Source organism: Prinia subflava, chromosome 11 (assembly GCF_021018805.1).
Source record: "Prinia subflava isolate CZ2003 ecotype Zambia chromosome 11, Cam_Psub_1.2, whole genome shotgun sequence".
Taxonomy (NCBI): Eukaryota; Metazoa; Chordata; class Aves; order Passeriformes; family Cisticolidae; genus Prinia; species Prinia subflava.
The window spans coordinates 22,856,059-22,868,063 of NC_086257.1; the positions used below are offsets into that span (position 1 = coordinate 22,856,059).

Genomic DNA, 12,005 nt, shown 5'->3' on the forward strand with positions numbered 1-12,005 from the left:
TGGTCTTGTCAGTGACTATATAAAATATTCAGTAACAGGGAAGGGTCTCAGCAAAGTGGGAGAAGCAGAGATGTGTAAACACAGCTGAGCAGAAATGTGTGTGTGGCTCATTCCCGTGTTTGCCAACGCGTCGTTACCTCAGTACATTATTTACAGATAAAAAATAGCACATCCTTGCAGTCACATGGCCTTGCTGGCTCCTTCACCTCCTGCTTATCTGACACGTTAACCAGCAATTCTGGGCAGAAATAACCTGGCTGCTTTGGTAGTCAGCTCTTGGCCCAGGAAAACTCTCGGATTCAGGGGAAGAAGCAGCCGGATGGGGAAAGCAGCAGCTCTCAAGGTTGGTGTTTTCCTGCTTCCTTTTGAGACCCAAGAGTGCTCAGAGTGGGAGAGGTGGAGGTGCTGGTGTGATGAGACAGCCAGGTTAGGGTGAATAAACAAAGCCCTGCTGTTCCCCCCTAAATTCCTGGGTGAATTTGATGCCACCTGCACAGCTCTGGCATTATTTCTTTTTTTATGCTTTGGTGGCATTATCATTTTGGATGACCCGTGCTCTACCAGCCTGATCTTAAAGAAACAAAATGAAAATAATGATGAAATATTTTTGATCCTTCCCCATCAAGAGTGATGCTTTCAAATAAGGACAGGGTGGACAAAGTTTACTTGGATGATGGGGGAAAAGTAATTTTTTTTCTTATCTCCAAAAAGCTGAAACTATGTTGGAGTGGCTCAGAAATGCAGCGGGCACAGGATGAGAGCAGCACAGCTGGGGGGGCTCTGGTGCCCCTGGGGTGCCCTTTAGTCCTGAACTCTGCCCTGTCCCCTCCTTGGGGATTGTGGCTGGCACCAGCCCAGAGCTGCTGGAGGGTGCTCAGAGCTGCAGGAAATCCAGGAAAACCATGGAATTACACCCTGGAGCAGCTGCTGGACAGGGCTGGGTTTGGGCTGCTCCCAGGGATTAAATGTGTTCAGCAGGAAACTGGGGGGTTCCTCCTCTGTGGGAACCCCAAAGGGCAATTTCCTGATTGCTGATGGGGAAAAGGGTCGTGGTGTTGGTGCTTTCTAAAAGCAAAATAAAGAAAGGAATCCTAGAAGTTTTAGGTTGCAAAGGACATTAGAGATTATCTTTGCCATGATCTTCATTAGCTGGAGCTGTAATTGGGAGATGAACCCCAATGTGCAAATGGACCAAACTGACCAAAGTGTGAAACCCCGGGGTTTTCATTTTGGGTGCAGCCCCTGGGGGGCTTTGTCAGCCCTAAATATACCTTCAATAAATAGAACTGCTTTTTATTCTCCTAATTTTGTCTGGCCTCTCTTTTCGGGCAGCCCTGATAAAAGGCATCAATACCCCAGAGCTTTTGCAGCTAAAAATTCCAATTATCAATGTAACCTGCCTGATAGCCCTGAGGAGTGGCTCTTTCTTCTTCTCCAGCTTCCTCAGGACACTGAAACCCTGCTCAGTTTTCCCCTTCCTTCCCTTTTCTCTCCCCCAAGGGCACCTGCAGCAGCCAGGGCTGGCACAATTAATGAAGTTAATCATTACCTGCTGCAGCGGCGGGGTCGGTGCTGCAGGTAACTCGGCTGATTAACACCTTCATCCTGCAGCGCTGCTTGGTGAAGTCCTGGCATTCCTCCTCCTGGGATTAATCCCATTTTATAGATTTGTGCTGGGGTCATTGGATCCTGGAGAAGCCAGGCTGCTCCAGAGCTCCTCATCCTCATCTCTGCATAAACATTTTTCCATTAAGAGTGGTCAGTGGAACACTTTTCTTGTTTCACTGACCACTAGCAGCAAATCCTTGCATTTCTAAGAATTCTGAAAAATAAAGTTCTCAGGCTTTCCCAGCTGGAAAATCCCCAGGAAGGTTTCTCTTCCCTTTTCTGCACTCGGGTTTCTCTGGCAGAAGCGTGGCTCTTACACAGCAATTTTCTTTCCATGTTTTTAAAGTGGCTGATTTTCATTTGGATGTGTTTTCCCCTGCAAATCCTTCCAGTCAATATGGAATTACATAAAGCAGCTTTTTGAAGAGAAATTGTATCTGGAGAGGTTTCTACTGTGTGTGTGTGTGTTTTACACAAATTATTTCTTTTTTATGCCTTGGTGGCACTATCATTTTTGATGACCTGTGCTCTTCCAGTTTGACCTCAAAGAAATAAAATGAAAATAATGATGTAACATTTTTGATCCTTCCACATCAAGAGTGATGCTTTCAAATAAGGACAGGGTGGACAAAGTTTACTTGGATGATGGGAGGAAAGTAATTATTTTTCTTATCCCTAAAAAGTTGAAAATACTTTGGAGTGGCTTAGAAATGTGTTTCCTTCATGAAAGTGAAACGAAAAGAATGGGAAGGAATTGTAAAATTTATAATGAAGAGAGATTTGTGTAGATTTATCTGGAAAGGGAAGTAAAGTTTCCAATCATGAGTGAGTGTAAAATGTTCTTTCATAAGGGATTATCAAAACTTCCCAACTGCTAATCTTGAACAGAAAGTGAATTCTTTGCATGTGCTACACAAAACCTAAATTAAAATACAATTATTGACTTCAGTTCTCCATTATTCTCAAAGGGGTAAAAGTACTGTGGAAGCTGGGAAAGCTCCCAAACACATTTTTAGAAAAATGAGGTGTTTTAGGTGTGCTCCACCAGGCAGCATTATTTATAATGCAAATGAAAATATTCCAGGGCCCCACATATCAGTGCAGGCTGGCTTAGGGCAGCTGATTTTCTGAGGTCATGACTGCATCAACTGACAATGGAAATTAAATATTCAGCTTTGTTTTCTGCCAGTTCCTGCTGCCGTGGTGCCTATGAAATAACACCTCCAAGAGAACTTTTGGGCTGGACTGGCCACTGATCAATTTATGTTCTGAACAGTGGGCGTTCATCAAAAATTCAGGATTTTTATTTTGCTTTGTGTGCCAGGATATTTGAGTGAGGTTTCTCTGAGCACTGTGCCCATGGCAGCCTGTCAGCTTTTGGGACATTGCACAGCTGGAATGGTCAAAAAGGAGCAGAACCCTGTGTAAAACTTCTTTTACACCTTTCAGAGCTCTTGCTGCCCTGAAGACATTCCTGTCTGCTCCTTTGGAAAGTTTGCCATATTTTCTGTCTCATGACTGCAACAATTCAAAACCAAGAGGATGTGCAATAACACCAAACATTCATTGGGGCTTTATCTTTTTTTGCCATGCAACCCTTTAACCATTTTGGGGTGGTTTTGAAGAATAAGCAGACACTTTTACTGAATTGTTTAAATTTTTTTTTAACAGTCAAACATCCACCTCTGAATCCATCAATATCTCTATGGGTAGACTCATAAATCTTGATCTGGATGAAAGTTGCTCCACTGTTTTTTCCAGCTGGCTCCATTTGCTGGCTTATTTCCATGCTGAACATCTGCACACGTGTGGTATCACTTAAACATTCAAGACAAAAGTTTACTTTGGATTCAAAGAATCTTTTTGATGCCATTCATTCACACATAACAGCAACATTTTCCACAGCCCCTGCATGGTTCCCAATTTTTTTTTTTTCATACATATACAAGGGAAAAATATGTTTTATCTACCTTGCAGAGCTTCAGACTGGCAGGATGTTTAAAAGAAAAAAATGTCTTGGTTCTGATTTATGAGAAATCACAAGTGATACAGATTCCCCCCTCGGGATATTTCTAATGAAGTGGAACCACATCGAGATGGAGCTCCCTGCCTGTCTTGTGGGTGCTGTTACAATTTGAGGCACAGCAGCTCGGGAGCCTGAGATAAAACAAGCACAAGGATTTATTGCAGGAGAGGTGCAGAATATTTGCTGAGTAAGCCAGGACTACTTGCATTATGCCAGGGATGTAAAGGGACCAAAAAAAAAACACCCTGTCCCAGCAGCAAATCTCAGGGCACTTCACATTAACCTCTCTGCATGTCAAGAATTGGATCTTTTTTTTCTTCTCCTTTGTTTTCCCTATCTCAGCAATGTGTTTTAATCCATGGCAGTAATTTACCTTTTACCCTGCAGTTTTCAAATTTCCCTAACAGGCTTTGGGGATGGATTGGGTCAAAAGCCTTCTGAAATCACCACTGGACGATCTCCTTCAGATTGTTTTTATTCTGTGGAGACCTTCCTGACAGCACCCAACAGATCTGTGGGGGAAGATTTTGAATGAGTCCAAAGGGAGGGTGAGCATTTCCCTCCCTTTCCCCACTTTGTAGAAATTCTGGAGTTTAATATTCACATTTATCAGCCCATCTGAGCCCCTGAACTCGACATAGCAGGAGCTGCTTGTCAATAATTTAGACAGGAGGAAATCTGAGAACGTCCAACATATAATTACCCTCTTTGTGAAAGGACAGATTCACACCTCGGTGGAACAGACAGACAGGAGCAGGCTCTGAAGTGCTGCTGGGAATTTCAGGAGCTAAAAAATCTGGTTGTATCCTCCAGGAGGCTATTTTAGGAGAGAAAACCCCACTGTGCAGCTGAATCTGCAACTGAAGCCGTGCTCTGGAGCCAGGATAGCCCCAGCTCCCACCTGGGAGCTGAATAACCTGAGTTGTGTTCCTTGTGTTCTAACAACTCCTGATCTGCTGAATTCCCTCTGAGGTGCATGAAAGAAAAGGATTCTTCCTCCTGCTTCTTTTCAAGCTGAGCTAAAAGCTTTTTTTTCCTTGGAGTGCTTTGAGGGAAGGTAGGGATGGCACCAGCAGAGGAGGAAAGCACACAACGTGGAAAAGCTGCTCAGCACCAGGGAAAAGTTCAAGGGTAGTTGGGGAAGAATCCTAAAGTCTTTGGGAACATTAAGAGGAGAATAAACAATCAGGTGCTTAGTGATGTAAATTCAATGAAATCATCTCCAAATGTGACTCACAGTTATTTATTTAGCTCTAAATCTAAAGATTTGGGGTCCCAGTTTGGGTTTCTGGGGTGGGATGGTCCCATCTGTCCCAAACCTACAAAACTCACTCTCCACAACTCCCCGAAAGGTGGCTAGAAAGTTTTACTTGTGTAATTCTGTGCTCGGCCTGCCCTTCTACTTTACTTCTGCAAACTTTCCCAAAGTTTGGAGAGAGTCCAGAGGAGGCACCAGGATGAGCAGAGTATATATAGATATAGATATAGATATAGATATAGATATAGATATAGATATAGATATAGATATAGATATAGATATAGATATAGATATAGATATAGATATAGATATAGATATAGATATAGATATAGATATAGATATAGATATAGATATAGATATAGATATAGATATAGATATAGATATAGATATAGATATAGATAGATATAGATATAGATATACATTTTTTTTTTCAGTATATAAGGAGGGCCTAAAATAAGGGTGGAGAGGAAAATTTGTAAGGACATGGAGTGACAGGACAAGGGGGAATGGCTTTAACAAAGAGAGGGGAGGTTTAGGTGGGATTTGGGAAGGAATTCCTGGCTGGGAGGGTGGACAGGCCCTGGGATGGAATTCCCAGAGCAGCTGTGGCTGCCCCTGGATCCCTGGCAGTGCCCAAGGCCAGGCTGGGCAGGGCTGGGAGCAGCCTGGGACAGTGGAAGGTGTCCCCATGGCAGGGGTGGCACTGGGTGAGCTTTAAGGTCCCTTCCAACCCAAACCATCCTGGGATTTTACGTGGATTTACCTTTGTTCAGATTCTGCACAGCCCTTATTGAATATTCTTTATTTAATGGAAACTGTTATTGCTCCTCTCTAATTAACACATCTCTTTAGTCAGATGGAGTGGGAAAGTAACTCTGGGTCACTCCACTGTCTGAGGTGCTCAGTCCTCTAGAAGCAAATCTGTTCAGTTTAGCTGTGCTTTGCTTAGAAAACATGAAATGGGAGACCTGGAAAGATTGATTTTGTTTAGAAGTTTGCAAGAAAAATAAATAGTTTGGATATAAACTATCAGAAAACCTGCCAGTTTTTGGGTGAGCTGTGTGATGTTTATATCCTAAGGCTATGCTGATGGCTGATTTATTTTTAATTATTTTATTTTTACTATTTTATTTTCATTATTTTAATATTTTTATTCCTTTTCCTACCCGAATTTCACGGCCAGCAAACACTGCTGGTGGCTTTCAAAGCGAGCCAAAACCAGGGGAAAAAACACTGAGCTGTGTAATCACAAGTGAGAATGAGTCGGAGAGCTTTGGTTTTCCAGGATTTCAGGGTCTCCCGGACACACCGAGCTCAGCTCTGCGGTGTGTGCATTGCTTAAGGGCAACAGCACAGCCTGGTGGTTCGTGGTTATTCCACATTCCCAGAGCATCGGGATGTGCACAGGAATTCCCCTTCCTCACAGCCCTGCCTGCACAGGACTGAAGCCACTTTGCATTAATTCATTTGAGAGATTCCGTTTCACCCGAGGTTTTCAGAATAAATAGAAAACAGCAGACTGCAAGGGCGTATGCAAAAAAAAGATGAAGTAACAGGTCCTTCCCGACATCCCTGATTCTGGAACCTCAGGGTGCTGGATATGTCTGAATTTTGCTTTCAAGATAATAACTGAGAAAAAAAAATTCGCAATATGCAGTATGAAAATTTGGGGGAAAAAAGGACAAAAGGAAAGTGTGAGCAGAAAAAAATTGTAAATTTGCCTCACTTTTATGGCAAAGTCAAGCAAAGTACATAATGCATTTACATAGACTGAATATTCAGACACCAATAATGCTATTTATTCTCTTTCTTGTGTGTCTTCAGGGTAAGTGACGTTGGTCAGAGTGTAGCTTCTGAGGTGGCAGTGAAATGAAACGGGTGGCAAATGTGCTCAGAGAGAATTTTCAAATAAAATTAATTACATTTTCTGTTTTGCTTGCTTGTGAAGCACAGGCTGTGTGATTGCCAGCAATGCAGATGTGGGCGCTGAACAAAATATCTTAAAATGACATATTCAGTTCATTTTCTGATCATGTAGGATGGGACAAAAGCTACTGACTGTGACTAGAGAGGGGTTCCAGTGTTGGTGATGCTCCTGACACTGGACAGGGCTTTTTCATGGAATAATAGAGTTATGGAATGGTTTGGGTTTGAAGGCACCTTCAAGTGCCACCCGTGCCATGGCAGGGACACCTTCCACCACCCCAGGTTGCTCCAAACCCCATCCAGCCTGGCCTTGGGCACTGCCTGGAGTGCACAGCCTGCCTGGGTTATTCCTCTAAAGCAGAGGCTGCTCAGTCCTGCTTAACCTGGTACAAAGAACCTTTGATTCCACCTTGAGGGTGTGGAGCTGAGAGCAGAGGGGTTCTCAAAGCCGCCTGCAGTGCTCGGGGGCAGAAGGTTCATTATCTTTATGCAGTGAGTGTGCCTACAGGATTCTGTCCCCAGGGGAAGGCTGAGGTGTCTCATTGCTCCTCTTGGTCCTTTGGCAGTGCATGGCTGAGGAATGAATCACAATCCTCTCCAGAATGTTCTGGAATCCAGTGGAGGGGGACTCATGCACTTAAAGTGACTCTTAAGCTTTCTCTTAAGTTTCACTTACACCATTGTGGCCCAATGTGTATGAATTCTGCTGAAATTCATGGAAATACTTATTATTCTGCTTTGGTTCATTACAGAAGAAACACATTGTTACATAAATAGGATTAAATACTTGGAACACCTGAATATAGTGAGGATATTTCTGAAAAATTGTACAAAGAGCTTTGGAAAAGTGCAGAATGGGGGGAGAAGAGGAAGGAAGGAAGGAAGGAAGGAAGGAAGGAAGGAAGGAAGGAAGGAAGGAAGGAAGGAAGGAAGGAAGGAAGGAAGGAAGGAAGGAAGGAAGGAAGGAAGGAAGGAAGGAAGGAAGGAAGGAAGGAAGGAAGGAAGGAAGGAAGGAAGGAAGGAAGGAAGGAAGGAAGGAAGGAAGGAAGGAAGGAAGGAAGGAAGGAAGGAAGGAAGGAAGGAAGGAAAAGAAAGAAGGAAAAGAAAGAAAAGAAAGAAAAAAGAAAGAAAAGAAAGAAAAGAAAGAAAAAAGAAAGAAAAGAAAGAAAAGAAAGATTGTGTTTGTCTTCCTTGAGTGCTGAACTAGAGGACAAAATGATCAAAGACCAGATGCTGTGTCCACAGCATTTCCCTGTATCCCACTGAGGCACAGGGAGGTGATGCAGTTCCTGAATCCCTCTGGAGCAGCCATGGGAAGGATGTTGTGCCTCAGCTAACCAAAGCCATGGACAGAAACCAAACCCCTGAGATGGAAGCTGTCCCAGCCTCCCACACATCCTGCCTCAGACTGTAGAACCCAGAGTATTTTTCAGCTCTCTGCAAATCCTTGGCAAGCGCAGGGATGTCAGGTCTCCCTGCCTGACGTGCTTTGATCACCCTGCAATTATTACCCATCAGCTCAGACACTGATTCGTGCTTTGCTCGGGAGCAGGAGACGGTGCTGATGGCTGGATGGAGAAGCTCAGATCAGCCGGGCTGAGCTGACAGCTCCTCCAGCCGTGGGTGATGCCTGGGGCAGCACTGACAGGGTTAATTCGCTCCTCTCTTCTCCTTCCCCTGCTGTTTCACAAAGTTATTCCATGTTTTTATGTCAGCACAAAGGATTTGTCAGCAATAATTCAATGGAGTACCAGGGACATCTTCCCATGGGATCACTAAGGTTGGAAAAACCCTCCAAGGTCCTCCATTCCCTCAGCACTGCCAAGGCCACCACTAAACCATGTCCCCAAGTGCCACACCCACACATTTTACTGAACATTTCCAGGGATGGTCCCGTTGCCTTTCACCCTTTCAGTGAGGAAATCTTCCCAGCCAAACCTCCCCTGGGGCCATTTGTGGCCCTTCCCTCTGGTGCTGCCATTTCCCACCTGAAAGACAAGACCCACCTGGGTGTGACCCCCTGTCAGGTACTTGTAGAGAGCAAAGTGTTGACAAACGAGTGTCAAACTCACAAAACACCCAATTTCCCTGCTGGGATGAAAGAAAATTCTCCTTTTTTCTGTGCTAAATTGAGGGATAATGGAGAGGGTCTGCACTGTGTTTTCCCCCAGAGTGAAAGCTGCTTGCAGTACACACAGATGGTGAATCATCCTTTACCCAGAGGAGTACGAATTCTGTAGTACAAATTCACTGTGTTCCCATATTTGTCCACCAAATTGTGTTCTCGCTGCTGTAAATTTTGTATTAAATTATTTAGGTCAGCTTAAATTTGGAAAGCAACAAAACGAGCACTATTTTTTTCCCCTCATTTACATGTCTGTGGTTGTTGTAACACGGTTTGCTTCCTAAATTTAAGTGATGCAAGCAGTCTGCCATGGAAATGAGCAGTGATATTTTTTGGTTATGTTTTTTGAAAAGCTGGTTGTAACTCCCAGTCATTAACCCAAGAACGGGTGGACACGTGGAGAATAAAAATTCAGATTTCTTCCAGCACGCACTGGATCTGTGGGTGCTCTGGTTTGAAGTTTCTTAATTTTCCTGTGAATGAGGAGCATTTTGAGTCTTTGCTTAATGGTTTAAGCATATCAGTATCTGTGATCCTGTGGTTAATGGCAGGTATTGTCAGGATCCAGGGGATCACATTAAAAGCCATTAATAGCTCGTGACACAGTCCAGCAGCTGCCCCGAGAGAAACACTCCAGGCACGGTGTCAAAGGGACACAATGCTAATAACTGCGTTAGGAGGGGTTTATTTCATCCTGATGGTGCCAGAGCCCTTCCTGTGCCTTCACAAAGTCTCCTCCTCAAGGCCTGTCCTCATCCCACCCCTTGTTTTCACTGCTGCTGAGCTTCCAGCTCCTGCCAAAACCTCCAGACCCCATTTCTGGCTGGCTCTGAACCTCTCTGTTCCCATAAACATTTGCACACTCCTCAGTCAGCTCGTCCTGCCTGGGATTCCCATGTATCTGCTGGTAAAAGTTGCTTTGTGGGTTTCCCCAGGTGGCTCCCACCTTTCTGCTCCCACCAGATGCCACTGGTCATAAATGGAAAGGTTTTTTCCCACTGAGGCTGCTCATAGCTGATCTTCCTTGCATGAGGATCATCCTCCCTTCCTTTCTTCCTTTCTTCACAAAAGGTTCTGGTGGTGTTAGCACTGCAGGCCTCCTGCTTTCTTTTTATTTATTTATATATTTATATATATTTTTAAATTTGTAATTTTTCTCCCACTGTGGAGAACCTCTGTGGTAACCCCAAAAACAGGATCCCCATTTCTCATGCACCAGAAGCTCAGCACAAATTAAATTTCCCCTGCCCGGGCTCCCATCATGGTAAGACCTGTCCCAGCACTGGCTGAAAATCGTTTGCACGGTGGCACTCTGGGGTCACCTAAGCCCAGAAGGACAATGATTTGGGAAGCATGGAAAGAGCTGGATCTATTCCCTCACATTCCCTTTGGTCAAACATCTTGTTTGCTGTCTGTTCTGGTTTAATTATCCCAGCAACATTTGATAAATTTTTCTCCTTGCCCATCTTCTCTTTCAGGTTTCTCTATAAAACACTCAGATGCAGGCTCTTTCCTGTCTCATGCACCAATACTTAATTTTTGTACAGAATTTTATTGATTGCTTTTCTTGGTGTTATTTTATTTTGCTGTTTTATGGCTGCTGTTAACATTTACTAGAGGAATTATTTTACACTCTGCATGGAAAGACATCACTGCAGATATTCTGGCAACATGAACAGTGACTAAAATTTGGGGAGGGGGGTGTGGAATAAGAGGAGGAGGAGAGGAAAGGCAGCATAGGAGGGTGATCAAATTGTTTTTCCTTTTTCAGTGGTTAAATTCTAACCACTGGTAAATGCCCTTTCAGCGGGGAGGGCAGCTCATTTGTGATACAGGTACAAATGGGCTCCATCAGAGAAGCAAGCCCACAGGCACTTCCAATTCTTCGTGTGACATTCAACACCTCCGATGTTTTCAGCAGCTGGTGACGGGATTTACTCTTTCATTTCTTTTTTCCTTTTGCGCGAACACGAAAATTAAAATCACTTGAATGCTTTCACTGAGCCATCGCTCCTCATTCCTCCAGGGGCTCTGGGAAATAGACTGAGAGCCTCTGCCAGCCCTAACGATGCTGTGATCCTGGTTTATGGAAGCTGTGCTCCCTCAGGAGAGGCAGGGGAGGGCAATCTGTGTGGAATCAGCAGCACCCACCCGCCCACCCATGGGCTTCCTCCCGCTGAGCAAGTTGTTGCTTTGGCAGAAGTGGAGGCACAGGGGTTTGTGCCATGAGGTTCCATCTGTGCTCTCCCAATCCATTTCCAGACTGAATCCTCCCTGCAGCCGTCACTGGGGTTGGTTATTGTGCACACAAGATTCACAGCTGTGCTGGTGGCTCCAACAAGAAGCACTGGCAGCTCCTGGGCGTGCTGGTCCCAAGTGGTTTTCCTTCCCCAGGGGGTGGCTGCCAGCTAAGGAGCCCAGGAATATTCTGCATAACATCTTTACCTGTTGCCTGTAGTGACTTCTGGAAAATGCAAGCTCCGAATCCCCAGGGCTGATTTCTGTTTACTGTAGAGAATGGATGGAAATTATGCTTTTACTCAAGAATACCATCAAAAAGCCCTTATTTTTGATGATATATTGAGAGAAAATCTAGAAAACTGCAGCTATAAAAGTGGAATATTTAAAACAAACTAAAGAAGGATGGTGTTGTCCTGAAGTTCTGGGTGTCTGAATGCAGTTTTCTCTTATGGTCTTGGGCACATCGTTCAATTTCCCAGGCTCCTTGGTCTGACAGCTTAAACACAAAGACTTTCAGGCCCTGGGCTCTCTTCATGCATTTTGTGCTGAGCCTGCCTCGAGGCAAAAGGGAGAAAATGAGCAGAGAATCAGAACATTCCTGATGTTCTGAAAAACTCCTCTCCCCAGCCAAGGTCTGCGAGCTCTGCCAGGTTCTCCAGCACTGCCCTGAACTTCTCCTTTCCTGTTTCAACCTCTTGCAACTCCTGCTAAGGGAAACTTCACTTAAGGGTCATTTTTGGAGTTAAAATGCTCTGACATGATAGAGGGCAAGGGGTTGGAAAAGTTGGTGTTTCAGGCTTGTACAGTTTCCATCGTGCAAA

The 12,005-nt window shown here is 44.4% G+C and overlaps 1 protein-coding gene across 1 annotated transcript in view; it reads left to right on the forward strand.

The window, feature by feature from the left end:
* The first annotated feature begins 201 nt into the window (after positions 1-201).
* Positions 202-12,005, forward strand: part of BCHE (butyrylcholinesterase) — a 44,426-nt gene continuing 32,622 nt past the window's right edge. The window contains exon 1 of the mRNA XM_063408380.1: positions 202-343. The gene's annotated coding sequence lies outside the window, so the exon portion shown is untranslated. The remainder of the gene's footprint in view (positions 344-12,005) is intronic.